Source organism: Octopus bimaculoides, chromosome 9 (genome assembly GCF_046866305.1).
Source record: "Octopus bimaculoides isolate indiv1 chromosome 9, ASM4686630v1, whole genome shotgun sequence".
Lineage (NCBI taxonomy): Eukaryota > Metazoa > Mollusca > Cephalopoda > Octopoda > Octopodidae > Octopus > Octopus bimaculoides.
This window is the reverse complement of record NC_142936.1, coordinates 50,633,590-50,653,608: the sequence shown is the minus strand read 5'-3', so window position 1 is coordinate 50,653,608 and position 20,019 is coordinate 50,633,590. Positions and strand designations below refer to the sequence as shown.

At 36.3% G+C, this 20,019-nt stretch overlaps 1 protein-coding gene across 2 annotated transcripts in view; it reads right to left on the bottom strand.

Annotated features, from left to right (window-relative positions):
* Positions 1-718: 718 nt before the first annotated feature.
* The window catches only part of LOC106869922 (uncharacterized), a 33,271-nt gene continuing 13,970 nt past the window's right edge, over positions 719-20,019 (bottom strand). For both annotated transcript variants that reach the window (XR_016243133.1, XR_016243134.1), the window contains one exon: positions 719-1,097. The gene's annotated coding sequence lies outside the window, so the exon portion shown is untranslated. The remainder of the gene's footprint in view (positions 1,098-20,019) is intronic.

Sequence of the window (20,019 nt, the reverse complement as noted above, 5' to 3'; positions counted from 1 at the left end):
GAGAGTGTAGTGGGTGCTTTTACGTGCCACCGGCACGAAGGCCAGTAAGGAGGTACTGGCAACGGCCATGCTCAAAATGGTGTATTTTATGTGTCACCCGCACAAGAGCCAGTCCAGGGGCACTGGCAACGATCTCGCTCGAAAATCCTTACGCATGTCACGGGCACAAGTGCCAGAAAGGCGATGCTGGGCACAAGTGCTATCCCGATTTCGCTTTCGCTTGCCTTTAAATTTGTACATAATCACATATGTGCATGCATGTGCACGTGTGTATGAATATTGATATTCCACAGTTTCTCTTGTCATGATTTAAGCAAAGTGTTGATATGTTTATATTCTTTGTAGATATTTTTACTGATGATTCTGGACTTTCAAAGATTTGTGCAATAAAAATATAAAAATAGAAAGCAAAAAAAGAAAAAAACCTTTACTTTGAAAAAAAAAAAAAAATTGAAAAAGCAGTTACAGTTAAGAATTGGCCCACAGAAAGGGTATCTGATCATATGATGTTGTTACTCCTTCTCATACATTCTGCTGTTGGTTATGCTTCAACTACAGCATGATTGAAATGCACAGTTTACAATTATTTGTCCGTTGTTTCTATGATGATGCTTATAAAATAAGAAAATTACAAAGCTTGATAAATTCTACTCCAAATAAGTCCCTTCTCCAACCCATGCTAGCATAGAAAAACAGCCATTAGAACAAACAAACTAACTCAACTTTTATCTTTTCTTACCCCAGCTTATTTTAAAGAAAAGTTATCGTTAAATGTCTCATCATATTTGAATCCAGTCTTAACTGATTTACATACTTATATCTTTGTGCCTCAGATCTTGTGATATTCTTATGTATTTTTTAACTTTTTCTATTTTTACCATATCATCTTCTTTTCTGTTTTAATTCATAATCATTTATCTTCTGTCTTATTCAATATTCTCTTATCTTTCAGGACTCCAAATAAAATCAATTTGAAAGAATTTCATACAATATGAAATTATATAACAATATATCCTAAGTCATATGGAAATTGAATTTCTAAAGTTCCAAAGTTTGTTTCCTTCAGGTAAGATCATTTCCTTTAAATAGTTTATAATCTGAAAAACAACAACAACAAAAATTAAGTAAATAAATAAATAAATAATATAAAAGAAAAAGAAAAAAGTTGGGAAAAAAAAATGCCAAAAGACATTCAACAGTGAAAGATTATTTTCTATTAAAATGGATATTAATATCAAAAAGGAAGAATTGATAGAAAAATTGATAAATAAGTTAATGAAAATAGTGATGATGATGATGATGATGATGATGATGATGATGATGATGATGATGGTGGTGGTGGTGGTGGTGGTGGTGGTGGTGGTGGTGGTTGTGGTGGTGGTGGTGGTGGTGGTGATAGGGCTAATTAATATTACTGTTACCAACCATGCACCTGCAGCACTGGGTACCATGATAAATTATAATAATAGCATTAACAATAGCAATAATATACATGTTATGTAAATGGTCGTTGATTCTCCTGAGTTCATTCACCTGTTTTTGACTTTTTTTATCCTAAAGGCATTCTGAACCAAGACAGCACCCTCCTCACCAAGAATACTTGATGTGGTTGCAAGTTTAGTCAACAGTGCCTGGTTGTATTCAGATTGTTCACTTGACATTCTCCATTGCAATTTTGAGTTTTCTCCTCTCCTCTCAGAGAATACAATGATGAGACTGTCAGGTGAAGTGGTGAGGTGGTTGGGGACAATGGTTATACTTGGCTAAGAGTAATGGGACAGGGGTAGTAAAAAGGGGCAAAAGAGGGGACAGAAAACAGTATTAAGTGAAGTTATGAAAGGCAGCAAGGAAAACTAAAGTGCACATGCACAGTACACAGAATAAACTACAAAAGGACAGAAAAGGTGAACAGTAAAATAGCATCAAAAAAGAAAAGATGCATAGATAGGTCTTATATGTAAAATAAAAATAGTAAAGTTACTTTCTCGAGCCATGCCAGGCTCATAAGGGATGATTTCGCAGTTTCCATGGCATATATATTACCCACCTGGATGGAATGCAGGTCCATTGCAGGATTACTTGTCTTTGCCAGCTGAGTGGACTAGAGTGACATGAAATGAAGTGTTTTGCTGAAGAACACAATGCCTCGTCTGGCCCAGAAATTGAAACCACAGTCTTACGATCATGAGTCCAAGTGCATCCTCTGGCACTGCAGAATCAGAATATTTTCTAAGAATGTGCATTTTCAGGTGTTCCTTAAAATGACATAAAACATGCAGCAAGTTCCATTGAATTACAGTTTTTGTGTCAGATGTCACACCTATGCCTATTGAATCTTTTATTTAATTGTTCCGTTGTGCAACCAGTAATAATAATAATTCTTTCTGCAATAAGCACAAGGCCTGAAATTTTGTGAGAGAAGACTATTCAATTACATCGACAAAGTTCACAATGATATAATTTGCATTCTGAATATAAAAGATTTAAAGTAATTATTAATTACCACAAGGCATTCAGTTTGGTACTCTACCATTTCTATCTCTTCACTATCTTTGAACCTTGATTGGCAGCCTTGTCTCCGCCTACTCCATTGCAACATACATGAATGAAGCACTTAATGACCTTTACTTAATCGACTTAAGTGTTCTTCAAGAGTCAATACCACCAGCAATATTCTACCTAGCAATAACTCACTCTCAGATAGTCGCTTGGCAGAATTGTTAGATTGTCAGACAAATACAATGTAGTTATTGTTTTAATTCTTTACATTCTAAGTTCAAATTTCACTGCAGTCAATTTGTCTTTCATGCTTCCAGGTGCCAATAAATAAAGTACCAGCTAAGAACTGGGATTGATTCTTCTTTCTCCGCACAACAGCAGCAGCAGCAGTTCTGGTGGTGATAATAGTAACACCATTAGTTATGTTTTCTGATTTTGGCACAAGGCCAGCAATTTTGAGGGAAGTGGGAGTAGTCCATACTGTTAATTCCATTAATTGACCAATATATTTTTATTTGATTCCAAAAGGATACAAGGCAAAGTTGACCTTGGCAAGATTTGAACTCAGAATGTCAAGAAATTGAAAAACTATTGCAAGGCACTTGATAGTAGTAGTAGTAGTAGTAGTAGTAGTAGTAGTAGTAGTAGTAGTAGTAGTAGTTAGTGGTGGTGGTGGTGGTGGTGGTGGTGGCGGCGGCGGCGCAGGCGGCAGCGCCCGTAGCGGCGGCGCAGGCGGCAGCGGCCGTAGCGGCAGCGGCCATAGCGGCGGCGGCAGCGGCAGCGGCAGAGGCGGCGGAAGCGGCGGTGGCAGCGGCGGTGGCGGCAGCGGTAGAGGTGGTAGCGGCGGCGTCGGCGGCGGAAGCGGCGGCGGAAGCGGCGGCGGAAGCAGCGGCGGAAGCAGCGGCGGAAGCAGCGGCGGAAGCAGCGGCGGAAGCAGCGGCGGAAGCAGCGGCGGAAGCAGCGGCGGCAGCGGCGGCAGCGGCAGCGGCGGCAGCGGCGGTAGCGGTGGCAGCGGCGGTAGCGGCGATAGCGGCGTCAGCGGCGTCAGCGGCGGCAGCGGCGGCATCGGCGGCAGCGGCGGCAGCGGCGGTAGCAGAGGAAGCGGCGGCAGCGGCGGCAACAGCGGCAACGGCGACAGCGGTAGCGGCGGCAGCGGCGGTAGCAGTGGTATCGGCGGTAGCGGCGGCAGCGGTAGCGGCGGCGGCGGCAGCGTCGGCAGCGGCGGCAGCGGCGGCAGCGGCGGCAGCGGCGGCAGCGGCGGCAGCGAAAGCAACGTCGGTGGCAGCGGCGGCAGTGGTGGTAGCGGCGACAGGGGAGGCAGCGGCGGCAGCGGCGGTAGCGGTGAAAGTGGCGGCAGCGGCGGCACGGGCGGCAGCGTAGGAAACGGAGGTAGCGGCGGCAGCGGCGTCAACGGCGGCAGCGAAGGCAACGAAGGCAGCGGCGGGAGAGGCAGCAGCGGCGGTAGCTGCGGCCGTAATGTCAACAGCGTTTGCGGCGGCAGCAGCGGCAGCAGCGGCAGCAGCGGCAGCAGCGGCAGCAGCGGCAGCAGCGGCAGCAGCACCGGAAGCAGCAGCGGCAGCAGCAGCGGCAGCGGCAGCGGCGGTAGCAGCGGCGGCAGCAGCAGCGGCAGCAGCAGCGGCAGCAGCAGCGGCAGCAGCAGCGGCAGCAGCAGCGGCAGCAGCAGCGGCGGCAGCAGCAGCAGCGGCAGTGGTAGCAGCAACAGTAGTAATGGTTTCAAATTTTGGAACAAGGCTAGTAAGTTCAGGGATGGGTTAAGTTGATTACATCAACTCCAGTGCTCGACCTGGTACTTATTTTATTGACCCTGAAAGGATGAAAAGCAAAGTCAACCTCAGTGACATTTGAACTCAGAATGTAAAGACAAATAAAATGCCACTAAGCATTTTGCCTAATGTGCAAACAATTCTGCCAGCTCACCACCTTAATTATAATAATAATGGTTGTAAATTTTCCCACAAGGGCAGTAATTTTGGAGAAGGGGATGAGTCGATTACATCAACCCCAATGCTCAACTCGTACTTATTTCATCAACCCCAAAAGGGTGAAAGGCCAAGTTGACCTCGGTGGAATTTGAACTCAGAATGTAGTGACAGGCAAAATACCGCTCAGCATTTCACCCAGTGAACTAATGACTCTGCTAGCTTGCCGCTTTAAATAATAATAATAATAATAATAATAATAATAATAATAATAATAATGATGATGATGATGATGATGATGATATATGAAGATTGATGTAACTCTTCATCAAGATGAATAAACAATGGGAAGAGTGTGATATGATTGATTTGATTTGTAATAAACAGAGATTAACTCTGTCTATTGAATTGAATGAATTGAAAATTATTTCAACAGATTGTCTGACTTCCTCAGGTTCAGGATGGTAAAATTAAAAGAACATAGAACTACAGAAATTCAAAATATGTACGGGAATATCCTGCCTTCCATTTTAGACAAAATGACATCATCAGTTTTGACTTTTTCATAACTGGTAGCAAGGAAAATGATAAAGGAAAAAACAAAAAAAAATCAGTTATGAGAACACTTAGTCAAGTAGTTTTTTGTAAATGTAATGAAATTTGCCAAGCATTTCCTTCAATCATCCAGAGATTAATATTAGCAATTCACAAATACGTTTGTCCTCATGTGTTTTGAGGACTGAAGGTGGCATAGAGTCAGAATATTTTCCAAGAATGTGCACTTTCAAGTGTTCCTCAAAAGTACAACTGTCTGACATAAAACATGTAGCAAGTTCCATTGAATTATTGTTATTGTGCCTGACATCACACCTATGCTCGTTGAATCTTATATTTAATTGTTCCATTGTGCAACCAGTAACAACTATAATAGTTCTTTCTGCTATAAGCACAGGGCCTGAAATTTTGTGAGAGGGGACTAGTTGATTACATTGAAAGGATGATATGCAAAGTTAACCACAGCAGAATTTGATCTCAGAATGTGAAGACAGACAAAATGTAGCTAACCATTTTGTCTGACACATCAGCAATTCTGCTAGCTCACCACCTTAATAATGATGATGATGATGATGATGGCCCTTTCTGTTATAGGCACAAGGCCTGAAATTTTAAGGGAGGTGTACAGTCAATTTTTTCAACCCCAGTGTGCAAGTGGTACTTATTTTGTCAACCCCAAAAGAATGAAAGACAAAGTCAACATTGGCAGAATTTGAACTCAACATAAAGAGCCAGAAGGAGATGTCATTAAACATTTTTTTCAATGTACTAACAATCTTGCAGCTCACTGGCTGAAGAAGAAGAAGAAGAAGAAGAAGAAGAAGAAGAAGAAGAAGAAGAAGAAGAAGAAGAAGAAGAAGAAGAAGAAGAAGAAGAAGAAGAAGAAGAAGAAGAATATAAGAAGAAGAAGAAGAAGAAGAAGAAGAACGAGGAGGAGGAGGAGGAGGAGGAGGAGGGGAGGAGGAGGAGAAGGAGGAGGAGGAGAAGGAGAAGGAGGAGAAGAAGAAGAAGAAGAAGAAGAAGAAGAAGAAGAAGAAGAAGAACAACAACAACAACAACAACAACAACAACAATAACAATAACAATAATAATAATAATAATAATAATAATAATAATAATGTTTAATGGGGAGGGAATTAGTTACTCTCTTGACTGGTATTTTATTGTCAACCCTGGAAGAATGAAAGGCTAAGTTGACTTTGGCTGGATATGAACTCAGAACATAAACAGCTGGAACAAATGCCACAAGTTATTTTGTCTGATGCTCTTAGTATTCTTATTTCTTTATTGCCCACAAGAGCTAAACACAGAGGGGACAAACAAGGACAGACAAAGGGAGTAAGTCGATTACATCAACCCAGTGTGTAACTGGTACTTAATTTATCGATGAAAGAATGAAAGGCAAAGTCGGCCTCGGCGGAATTTAAACTCAGAATGTAACACCAGATGAAATACCGTTATACATTTTGCCCGGCGTGCTAATGTTTCTGCCAGCCCGCCGCCTTTAGGATGCTCTTAGGATTCTGCCAATCTGCAGTGCCCAATAGTTCCATACATAGGCACAAGGCCTGACATTTCAGTGAGAGGGTTATTCAAAAGGCAGTGTTGTTGAAGCAGCAGCCTCCAGAACCTACAGTTGTTGTTGCTGATTCTCTTGATATCTTCTACTCTGTCTGTCTTTCTTAATTCCTTAGTAGAGAATGCCCTCATGTAGCTCTTACTGCTACAAATGTAGTAGCTCATCTTTCTGATTTGTACTTCCAATTTTCATGTCATGTACTACCATGCAATGCCCTGTAGAATTTTGGAGGTCATGAGAAATTGCAAGTCGTTTAGCTGTACTAATCCCTCCTAATTACATGCCAGTCTTCATGACCTGCACTCTCATAACCAATCTATATTGTACTACAAAGGTAACAAACCAAAGGTCAATGTCCCAAACTGTTGCCCATGTAATTGCATTAGCTTATATATTGTGGCATTAGTCTAGGACAGGTGTGTTGCACTGTCTCTGCTTGTTGCCTCATTTCACTGGAAGACCGAGTATAAACTTCCTTATCCCATTCTCTGAATGTAATGTGGAGGCACGTCGCTAAGTGGTTAGGGTGTGGGACTCATGATCGTAAGATTGTGTTTTCAATTCCTGGACTGAGCAATGTGTTGTGCTCTTGAGCAAAACACTTTGTTTCACATTGCTCAAGTTCCACTCAGTTGGCATCAATGAGTAATCCTGTGACAGGTTGTCATCCTGTCCAGGCAGGGAGTAAATACACCATGAAACTGGAAAAATGACCCTTAAGAGTCAGTATGACTTGAGAAGGTAACTTTGCTTTTATTCTGCTCAATGCACAACACCCCAGCAACATGCACAAAATAGATTTTTCAATATTTATGTCTTACTTAATCAATGGAAGAAGAAAGCTATAAATATTCAAGACTGATAGAGGAAGAAAAGGAAATATTCTCTCACTGGCAACCTGGTGTGAATGCTGCAATGAATTTTTTGCTTTTTTTTTTTCAGAGTTTGAACAATGTTTGATACTTGGCTTACAGCACTAGCAAAAAATGTTATTGTTGCTAATAATATTGTTTATGTCATGTACATTAATGTCTTATGTTTTCACTTGTTAAAATGCTATTTTTCATTTGACAAAGTACATCTGCCTTTCTGTGGACTAGTTTGCACTCTTCTGGCACAAAAAGCCAGAATGAAATGAATGTAAATATATAAAGTTAAAATATGATTCGTCTAAAATACAAACCCCAGATAATAAGGATAAAGGTTCACACATTTTGAACGTTCCTTATTTGAAATTAATCCCTCAAAAAGAAACTTCTAATTCAGTAAACTTGGCAACAATCCAATTCTCTATAGTTGGTTTCACAACATATCCATTCATGCTACCCCAACATAACCGCAATAACTAATATTTTATCTTTATTACCCACAAAGCCTCCAAGAGTTAAAGAAAAATACAAAGAAATGTTAAACAGGAAATTTGCAAAGATACATGGGGATGAGATGGCTATGTTGTACAAAAACAAACAGGAAAGACATTATACAATACATGATTAGACAAATAAAAAATTTATAAAACACAAAAATTCTTTAAAAATTAAGAAGTACAATTAAACACACAATAATTAAAACATTTCAAATTTAAGAATTCACTTGCATTGATCAGAGCACTTTACATTCATGAGTAATTTTTGAGGGTGGTGGCCTTAATCAATAATAACAGTTTAAAATTATGACACAAGGCCAGCAAGTTCATGGGAGTTGGGTAAGTCAATTACCATTGGTCAACTGTTATTTATCTTATCGACCTCGAGGGGATGAAAGGCAAAGTCAATCTCAGCAGAATTTGAACTCAGAAAGTAAAGACAGGTGAAATACTACTAAGCATTTTGTCTGGCATGCTAACACTTCTGCCAGCTCACCAACTTGCCTTAGTCAATTATTTTAACTCAGCATCAAAATAATACTTTATACATTGATCCCGAGAGGATGAAAGGCAAAGTTGACCATGGGAGATTTCCAACACAAAACATAAATACCACAAGACACTTTGTTCAATGCTTGGCCCCAAATTTTGAGGAGAGGAAACAGCTAATTATAACAGTTCCATCATCTGACTGGTAATTATTTCTATGCACCTCCTAGAATGCTGAAAATCAAATTTAACACTGGAGAGAATTGAACCCAGTATATAAAGAGACAGAGTTAAATACTACAAGCATTCTGTCTGGCATTACCAAGGTAAAGTTGATTTTGGCAGGATTTGAACTCAGAACAAAAAAGGCATTTTGATCGGATACTTCAACGATTCTGCCAGTTCAATCTCTTTGGTGTATTAAAAAGTGTAAATAAGTATAAAATGAGAGAAAAACTTGTTATAAAAAAACCAATAAAAGAAGAATAGAAACAAGGGAACAAAATAAAGAAAGTTTGTGTGTGGGTGGGGTGCATGAGTAAGCAGAGGGAAGAAGAAAATGGCTTCAGTGTTTGATTCAAGTAGTAAGCAATTTTGTATTTCCATAGCAACAAAACGACCATAGATTCAATTCATTATTATGATTATTATTTTTATTACCTTTTGTTCCTCAGATGTTAATGGGAAAATATATATCAATACACACACACACACACACACAAGCATGTAGAGAAACACAACAAACACATGAACCTGCAAGGAAACATATACAAACACACATACACATATGTGCATGCACGCACACACACACACACATACACACACACACGCACACACACACACACACACTCACACTCACACACACACACAGTTTTTGTTTTGTATTTATTTCAAAGATTCTTAATGTGAAATCATGTGCTGAAACATATTGTTGTACCTTAAGAGGATCATTCTGTCAAAAACACACATACACATTGACTATTGTTTACTTCTTTATTGCAACTAGGTTAGTTAATTAAGTAATTAATTAATTATTGGTGAAGAGTTTGCCTTTTGTCAATCAGTGCTATAAATATATATTGATATATATTCTCTTGAAAAACCCTCTATATACATACACACAGGAAAAACCTAAATGCATAAATAAAAATGAAAAAAAATAGATAAAGCACTGGCATGGCTGTGTGGTAATAATTTTGCTTCCCAACTACATGTTTCTGGGTTCAGTCCCATTGCACGGCACCTTGGGCAAGTGTCATCTAGTATAGCATTGAGCTGACCAAAAGCTTATGAGTAGATTTTGTAGATGGAAACTGAAAGATGTTCATAGTATATATGTCTTTGTGTCAGTGTTTGTCCCCCACCACTACTTGAGAACTGGGCTTGGCCTGTTTTGATATATACATATATATGGAAGGAGTGAGAGAGAGAGATACAGAGAGAAAAGGCAAAACAAAATAGAATTAATTTGCTCATAAATTATTTAGTTACATCATCTTACATGTGTTTTGTTAACAATTAAAAAAGCTCTCAGCTATCTAAGGAAAACCTTATAATCAAATCTTATTGTCAACTTTTCAGAGACTGCGTAACTCACATTCGCAACATTTAAATTTATTTAAGATTACAGACAAGGTTACAGTATCAATGGCTGCATTGATAACCTGCCTACTGGCATGACACCAGAATTGGATGATATTCCATCTGAGGTCAATAAAGTGTGCTAGTAGTTTCCTTCTAAGTTACTGAATTTGTACCACTGTTCTAATGTTTGAAAGAAGGGCCAGTATCATAAAAGGGAAAATTGCAGCTTGTCACCTTGAATAAGTGCAAAAGTAAGAAAAGTTACTCTATCAAGTAAATAAATCTCTTTGATGAGCTTCATTGGGAAGGTCTTCAGGTGCATGGTTCTCAAGAGACCATTGAAAATATTTAAGAATGTATTTCTCAAATCTCAGCATGGTTTCAGGTCATGACACTCCACAGGAGACTAAAGACAAACACTCTATATTGCTTTTGTTGTCTTCATAATGGTCTTCAAAAGTACTCATTAGAATTGGTTGTCCTCCAAGTTGTCCTCCAAGTTGTCCTCCAAGTTGTTCTCTATCATTTCACACAAACATGAAAGGCAGCATTCTTTGAAGGCTTTCAGCATTTGAAGTGGTGTGATATAAGGCTGTATATTAGCCTTATCTTCGTTTAGCATTTTTTTTTTCAAGCTGAAAATTATGGTGTCTACATTCATTTAAATATACCAGGTTCATCTAGAAGTTATTTTTAGTCTGTCACAGCAAAGCACAAACCAAAATTTTGAAGTACTTACCAGGGATACAATTCTTGCAGACATTGCAAGGACCAAAGAGTTGGGCTAAAGTTTTGAGCATTTCTCCCTTCGTTTTGATGGAATTGTAAGTTTGAGTTAGTCTACGAGCACATATACTTTAGTTCTACCAAGCACATACACAAATTGTTGGTAGGGTGAGAGGTATCTGGTTAAACTGATCTCAATATATTACTGGTACTTTATTTTATCAAATCTATAAGGATGAAAGGTAAAGATGACTTCTGAGGGATTAGAACCCAAACTCATAACCAAATTTTTGGCAAACTTTCTAACACCTCCTGCATTATATGCATTTACACACACACACATACACACATACACACATACACACACACATATATATATACATACACATACATACATATACATGCATACACACATATATATGCATACATACAGATATTATATATATATACTTATACACATATGTCTATATATATATATATGTATACATACACATATATAAACATATATATGTGTGTGTATGTATATATATATAAATATACATATATAATAGAGACAGACAGATATAGACATATATATATGTCTATATATATATATATATATATATATATATATATATATATATATATATATATATATATACATATGCATACATATGCATACATATGCATATATAAATACTCACAAACATATATAGTTATACTGACTGTAGATCAAAAGATCAAATAATTCTAATAATAATAATAATAATAATAATAATAATAATAATAATAATAATAACGGTGATAATAATAATAATAAAAATGCTTTCTTGAAATAAAAATAAAAATGAAAAAAATATAGGAATGAATAAATAATGCCAAAATAAAACAAAAATGAAAAACACAAGACAAAAACAAAAAAAACAAATGATAAGATGGTTAGAAGAAATGTTTCATAAGAAACGTAATGATACTCTGTGAATAAGCTGAGAAATCATAGCATCATTGCTGTTATGTTTATGACGAACCAATTGTTGAATACTTTCACAATTAACTGCCTCTAGCTATTCATTGACAACATTTTATGAAAAGTCAGTTTCGAAAAAGCATTCAAAAGGGTTCCAATATCTAATTTCTTTAAACTGTAAATCTATTATAAAAGTTTGTGTGAATAGTAATATTTCTCTACTCCTTTTCACTTCTTCTTCTTCTTCTTTATTATTATTATTATTATTATTATTATTATTATTATTAGTCATTGTTTTTGTTGTTGTTGTTGTTATGGTATTTTCTTTTTAATGAGATTATGGTTCAATAAAAAAAAAAGTTGTTCTTGTTCTTGTTCATGTTTTCTATTTTTCTTAATATTTACTTGAAAGCTAACGAAATTTCAAGATAATATTTGTGAATACTATTAGATGTGGTACAAGTATTCTAGTAATAATATAAAACTGAATATAAAATAAGCTTCACTTTTTTACTTTTTTTTTTTTTTTTTTTTTTTGACAATTTGCAGAACAGTAAATTGGTAGAAATTCCAATACTGAACTCAGAAAAAAAAAATGTAACTAAATAAATGAATAAATGAAATAAGAAAAAGAAAGTGATTTGCATATTTTTCTGTCTTTCAATGATGGAGTGAATTTGTAAAATTCTTTGGAAACATTCAAGTTTTCAAAGATATTCATTTTAGCATCAGTATTAATGTATCCTGTAATAGAGAAACAAATCTCTTACTCTAATATTATTATATTATAGAATTTCCCCTTGTACCAAAGATATTACTGAGAATTCTACATGTCAGAATTCTTTTCCTTGGTGTTTAAATATGGTTGTATTCTAATTTAAGAGAAGGTCTATTAAATGTAATCAATGAATAGTATTAGAGATTTAGATAGTCTTCATAACACTAATCATATAGCTGCTTACAGTGTGAATGATATCTAAGTATGCATGCATGAACGTATGTATCATCGTCATCATTATCATCATCATCATCATCATCATCATCATCATCATCATTATCATCATCATTTAACGTCCATTTTCCATGGTGGCATGAGTGAGTTGGATAGTTTGACAAGAGCTGGCAAACCAGAGAACTGTGTTACACACTACTGTCTGCTTCAGAATGGTTTTTATGGTTGGATGCCCTTCCTAATGCTGACCACTTTTCAGAGTGTACTGGATGCTTTTTATGTGGCACCAGCGCTAGGTGAGGAGGTGGGGTTGGGGGGGGGGGGGGTCACCTAGTATCTTGCAAGACAAAGATTTTTCAATTGGGAGGAGAAGAAGCGTCGAGGGAGGTAGCTTTGTGTAAGTTGAAGAGAGCTTAAAATGTATAATAAAGCAATAGAGATAGGTGTTTTGCTGTGGAAGAGATGCATGGATACCCCAGGTGGAAAAGAAAAGAGAGAAAGCAAGATTTAAAGAGAAAAATAGAGATGTCATCATCATCATCATCACCACCACCACCACCACCACCATTTAATGTTTTCCATACTGGCATGGGTTGGACAGTTTGACAGGAGGTGGCAAGCCAGAAAGCTGCACCAGGCTTCACTGTCTATTTTGACATGGTTTTTATGACTGGATGCCCTCCCTAATGCCAACCACCTTATGGAGTGGACTGAGTGCATTTTATATGGTATGTAAATATGCATGTATGCATGTATGTATGAGTGTATGTAAGCATCTGTGTATGTATGTACATGTGCATCTATGTATATGTGTATTAATGTTTGTATGCATCAACAGGTGGATGGATGCATGCATGCATAGCAGTGATTTGGCAGAATTGTTAGAGTAGCAGACAAAATTCTTTGTGATGTTTGTTCCAGCTCTCTGAGCACTGAGTTCAAATTCCACCAAGGTTGACTCTACCTCTCATCGTTTGAGGATCAATAAAATATAGTAGCACCCCACAACTACTACTACTACTACTACTACTACCACTGCAGCTGCTGCTGCTGTTACTACTGGTGTCCCTACTGCTAATACTCATTCTCTTATTTTTTCTCTCTCTCTTTGTCACTTTCTCTCTCAAACTTCTCCTCTGTCAATCTCTTCCCTAGAAAAAAAATCATGTGTATTTAAAGCTGTAGAGGACTGGGCTCTACCAGGTTTTAAAAAATGCCTCAGACATGCTGTATTTCACAAAAGCACTTCTACAAATCTATCAGGATTTGAGGGACCAAGGAAGATGGTGTGTGTGTGTGTGTGTGTGTGTGTGTGTGTGTGTGTGTGTGTGTGTGTGTGTGTGTGTGTGTATTCATGTATGCATGTATACATAAATGCATGTATGTATGTATATATGTATCTATGTATGCATGTATGTTAATAGGTAGCCAAGCAGACAGATAGATAGAGAGAAACAGAGACAGAGATAGATGTACATGCAAATGCAAAATATAAGTTAGTCCTAGAGTGCACAATGTTCCTGAAGGTCAGCAATGGTCTTCCTCGGTCACAAGTGGACAGCCATCATCATCATGTATGCATATATGTTAATAGGTAGCCAAGCAGATAGATAAATAGAGAAAAACAGAGATAGAGATAGATGTACATACATACAGACAGTCCAATAAACAGACAGACAGATAGATATTTAATTTATTTTTAAGAGCTGTTCAAAGGAGAAAGTGCTGAAGTCTGAAAGGTCTGATCCATGCCTTTCAGATCCTCATAGACTGATTAAATCAATTTTGGTTCAATATCTGTCAATGTTCATCAGGAAAATATGTACATGTTTGTGTGTGGAAGGTTAGAATTCCTCAAGGTAGCAGTTCTGAGCAAGATGATCTGGGTAAAGTATTAGTTCAAAACCTGGAAAGTGAATCTCAGCAGAGATGATGATAGGGGAGAGAGATTTGTATGTGTGTCTGTGTGATGGGGATTGGTAAGAGTAGATACTCAACAAACCAAAAATTTATGGTACCCTTTAAGGATTTGGTCTTTATGAGAAGCATATGGCTTGCTGGTTAATATGTGCATATTGTGATCATAATATCATGAGTTCAGTTTCTAGAATGAGTGGTGCATTGTGTCCTTGTGCAAGGTAGTTCATTTCACAGTCAGGTGCTGATGCAGTTCTCTTTCCATCCAGCTGTCACAACCTGGATTTTCTGCTTGGTCAAAAGTTATGGGGACCAAGAGGGTGTTTATTTTTTGCTTGCAACTATATAGGAACTTAAAATGAATAGCAAAATCTTGGTTCATGGTACCAAATCATATTTGATGGTGATGGCTGTTCATTCTCTTCTAAGGTCTTGATGGCAACATGGGTGCCATACACTATTATGTCTCCTATTGACTATTAAAAACTAAGTAATGTTGAGATAATGTCAAATACTACAAAAAAAAATTAATAAATAAGCAGATGATTGACATACAAAGAAGTTAGTAGATGTCAAATCATAAACAAAAGTCTAATAAAAAAAACAGTGTTAAATACTCTACAGTAGTAGTTCTTAACCTGGCCAGTACCAACCTCTAAGGGCATTGAAAACTCAAAAAATAGCAGTAAATGTCATGAGGTCAATGTGTATTTAACAGTGTCAGTAATTTTTTTTTAAATAGAATATTTAAACCAGTTATAATAATTAATGTTCTTTTAAACTCATTTCTGAACAAATATCTGTTGGGATTAGAATATGAATAGGATATTGTTATTAGTGAGCAGAAATATGACTGAAAAAGTACCATGGTCCAACATAGTTTTGTTACATAAGTCCTTACTTTCTATGGCAATTTCCATAAAATTTTAACTTAAGGGTCAGTAGTCCATGCCAGGATCTAAAGAAAGGCACTTGCTCAATGGAGCAAAGTAGAGAGATTTTATTCCTGCCAGGATATGGGATAAATAGATGATTGTAAATAATAAGTCTTTCCCTGATAAAGAATGAACTACACAACATAGACTTAAAAATAGGAAGTACATACTCCCAGAGACACAAGACAATATGGGAAAAGAAAGTATGAAGATTTCTCTGCTAGATAGATAAGTTTTAAGTGATGGGTATGATATGAAGAAATGGGTGGGACCTATAACAAGACAATCAGCAGTAATCCACATATCAGATCTGTTGCTGCAGCAAGGTTCCAGCTAGATTGAATGTGACTCAAGATGGGGAAATGGTACAATAAATAAAGTCATAAAAGATAAGATGCAGGCCTGGAAAGATTGGAAAATCAGAGGGAACAGGCAATAAATATTGGGTAACAGGAAGAAAAGCTAGACATTAAGTATACAGAACATAGAGAAAATGAAAGTATGAGGTTTGCTAATATTCTGTGATAAGAGATCAGAGGTGTGAGGGGTTCCAGATTGCAAAACAGTAAATTCTTGTGAATCAATATATTGTTGAAGATAAGTATTTGGAATGACAATAGTGCATGTACTCTCATTAGTGCCACAAATAGGCTTCAAAATATTTCTACCAGGGGTTGTTGAATGTTACTCTTGGCATAGGAAAAAAGCAATTAAAACTGGACACTTGTACAAATGAAAATGTGATTAAGGGTATGAAGGCAAAGAAAGCAACTGGACCACCAGGTAGAGTTACTGGGATTATGAAAATATTTGGCCAAGTAAAGCATGTTTATATGGTCATTTCTATGTTCAATTAGATCTGTGCCCTTAAACCATATTTTACCTATGGATCCTTTTGATTCCTGATTTACTCAGATGGACACTCTTAGCCATTCGATGTTTAAAACAATCACATAATGTTTTTGTAATTAAATATTATTAAGAATTGTATTTAAAAAAATATTAAAATATTTTGTGTAATGTAGAAGTATAGCTAATTTATTGCAGATAAATTTTGACAAGATCTTATATAGACCTCTAAGTGTTATATGAACCCCTAAGTGCATTATGGACCCCTAGGTGTCATATGGACCCCAGTTGGGAACCACTGAATTAGTTAGTAGAAGGAGGTATCATACCCAATAAATGGTGCAGCAATTTCATTGTCAGTTGTGTTAAAAGAACAAAGAAGATGATCTAGAATGGAGCAACATCAGAGTTATCAAGTTATAAAGAGTAATAACATAATTAATAGGACTGAATTAACTTAAATGAGATGCAGTTCAGATTTGTATCAGGACAGAGTACCACAGATGCCTTCTTTCTAGTGAGATAAATGCAAGATAACCTCTAAGCAATGAGCAAGTCACTAAACCTAACACTACACTTAGCATGGTAAGAGTTCTACACTCTGCATTTTGATAATCAATAAGAATAGTAGGTCTAAGTGAATGGTTTGTGAGAACCATGTAAACCATGCAAAAAGATGCAGTGAGTTAAATAAGAGTTGGCATGAATACAGCAAGAATTTAGCATACACATAAGTCTCCATCAGGATCTGATTCTTAAACCTGTTCTGTTTATTCTGCTTCTCCAGGCTATAACAATGAATTTGAGTCGGGCTGGCTGTGGATATTCCTGTATACTAATGATGTAGTTTTTATAAATAGAGCTGCAGAAGAAATTCCAAAAGTAGAAGCAAAGTCTAGAATCAAGAGGCCTCAAAATTAATGTAGCAAAAACAAAAGTCTTAGTTCACAGGAAAATAAACAGAATTCTACTGCAATATGGGAAGTGGCCAAGCTCAGTAAACGAAAAAAGAATAATTAGGAATTCCATATGATGCATTTGATGCGAGCAAAACCAAAAAAATGGATGGAACAAGATGTTCGAATGGATCACAAACAGCTAACAAAAATATTGAGTTTTCACTTGTGGTACATGCTTTGGTATTGTTAGCATTTAAAGAAACTATGAAATAAATTCAAATTTTTGGAATTTGACAGTTGATAGCATCTGCTATCAACACCGTTGATCTAATTAGTCATGGAAGTGAATGGTTTGGAAGTACTGTAGCCAGAAAAAGAACAGGGTCTGAAAAGGTTAGAGGGTTATTAGCTCTGCTGGCAACAAGAGAGATTTTTTGCCAAGTGAATAGTAAATTATAAAGGATCAATCTTGCATGGTTGTGATGAACATTTGAATGTGATGGATGAACAAAGGATGGGAAAAATATGAGACAAGAATATTCTGCTGGATGTATAAAATTAGTGTAGGTGAATGATAGAAAACAATGGAATTGAGGGAAAAGCTAAATCCAGGAGTAACTAGATATAATGTGTGATAGAAGAGACTATGTAGGTTCAAACAGCTAATGAGTATGGATGGTACAACAGGGTAAAGAAGTACCAAGATATCAAAGTGGAAAAAAAAAGACATGTTTGGAAGAGAAAAACCAAGGAAGACACCTGAAAAAGAGGAGAAAGCTAACTCCACAATGAATATGACAAGTGACTGCAACAAGTAGTAATATGATGGGTTGAAGAAGATCTGTACAGCTTAGGTGAGCATGGAAAAGCAGACATAAAAATGATTATAAGGATCATGATGATATATACTTACGTACATATGTACATACATACATGTGTCTGTGTGCGTATGTCTTACACAAACACACATGCTGGGAATGCCTCTGTGCATTACATTTCAATTCTTTGAAATGCTGATGGGAACAGTATGTCATAATATATATGTGAAACATTCTTGAGAACTGTATTCCAAACATTGGCATGCCAGAGAGAAAAAGTAAGAGAACCAGAGGAACTGTCAGATCTCATGATTCACTTCCTCAAACTCTCATCTTTACAACCTATACAGAAATAGTTTGGCATTTAAATGTCTATAATTATACAACTGCCTCACAAAAGAATTATGAAATGTGAATTGAAGTTTTCCAGGAAATTTTTTAAATGTATGAACATGTATTTCTATTAAACATAATAGTTAAGTCCCTTGTAAAAGGCTACAGCCAAAGTGGAGTAGCCTCAACCACTTTGTTGACACAAGAAACCTTGTACATTGACAAAAAGAAAAAGCTAATTAATCTAATTAATTTATATATATATATATATATATATATATATATATATATATTAAATGTACTATTTCATGATAGTAAGATCAACAAAAAAAAGTACTCCATCTGGTGAGAGACATCTATTATTTAATAGACACAATATATGTTTTATGTGCTACTAATAGTTTCATCTGTTGAGAAGTACCTCAAACATATTCATCAGGCACAAACCACATATCATAACAAACTAAACTTGAAATGAGAGAAGAACACAAAAAGTTGAGAAGGAAACATATAGAAAACGTGGAAGGTTAAAAGATTGAAAACAGAAAATGGAAACGTAAAAATTAAAAAATAAAATTGGTAAAAGAGTTATCTTCCTTAGACCTTAAATTATAAGGATGGAAGGATATCAACAAGTTAATCCAGTATAGGCGGCATTTTCCAATTCTTCAAAATGTACTTCAACATATGTTTCTAACTGCTGAAAATTTCAGACGTAGAGTTCAGTAGTGAGTTAGGGATCTTAGATCTGAAAAAGATCTGAACTCTTTCAGCTAAATATAGCTTACATTTATTTGATCCACAAACATAAGGTATGGATTTTTCTATTATTTTCCACTTAATCACATATGGTGTTGCATTAGATTTCACACTCTACTTGTGGCTAGCTAACTTAGTAGCTTTGCTTTTGTCCTTATGTTTAAAGGAAGCTATGTGACTGGTATAGCCATTTTTAAATTCTCCTTCACATAATCCAGTATACATATACATCTTACGCACACACACATACACATATAACACAAATGTATTATATATATATGTATATATATATATATATATATATATATATATATATATATATATATATATATACATGTATATTCCTATATAACAGTGTATAGTATTTATACACAGAGAGGCGACCCTTATATGCTAGAGAGGGTAGCCAAACCCAAACCATGAAAAGAAATGTAATTCCAAAGAGAATGAAAACAACAATTATTTACAGTTAATCTCAAACTTGAGTTTCTGTATTAATGAACAAATAAATTAATTAAATTAATTTGTCATCTGTACTTCATCAGTGAGATTGCCTAAGACAATGCATAATTATGTAGCAAATACTGAAATATATATATATATATATATATATATATATATATATATATATATATATAATGTTGAAAACCCCTAACTGCAGTATCTATCTTGGAAGAGAAATTCTTATTAAAGACAATTTGTTTTCACTGAGCTGAGATATGAATGATGTAATTGAACTATAGTTGTTTCTGTGTTGTTACACCTCATCAGCTACAGACAGCAACTCCATCATTCATAGTCCTCTAAGAACTGCTTTTCTTGTATGTAAACAGTAAATAATAAATTTGCAGGCATGTGCAAAAGTTTGTCAAG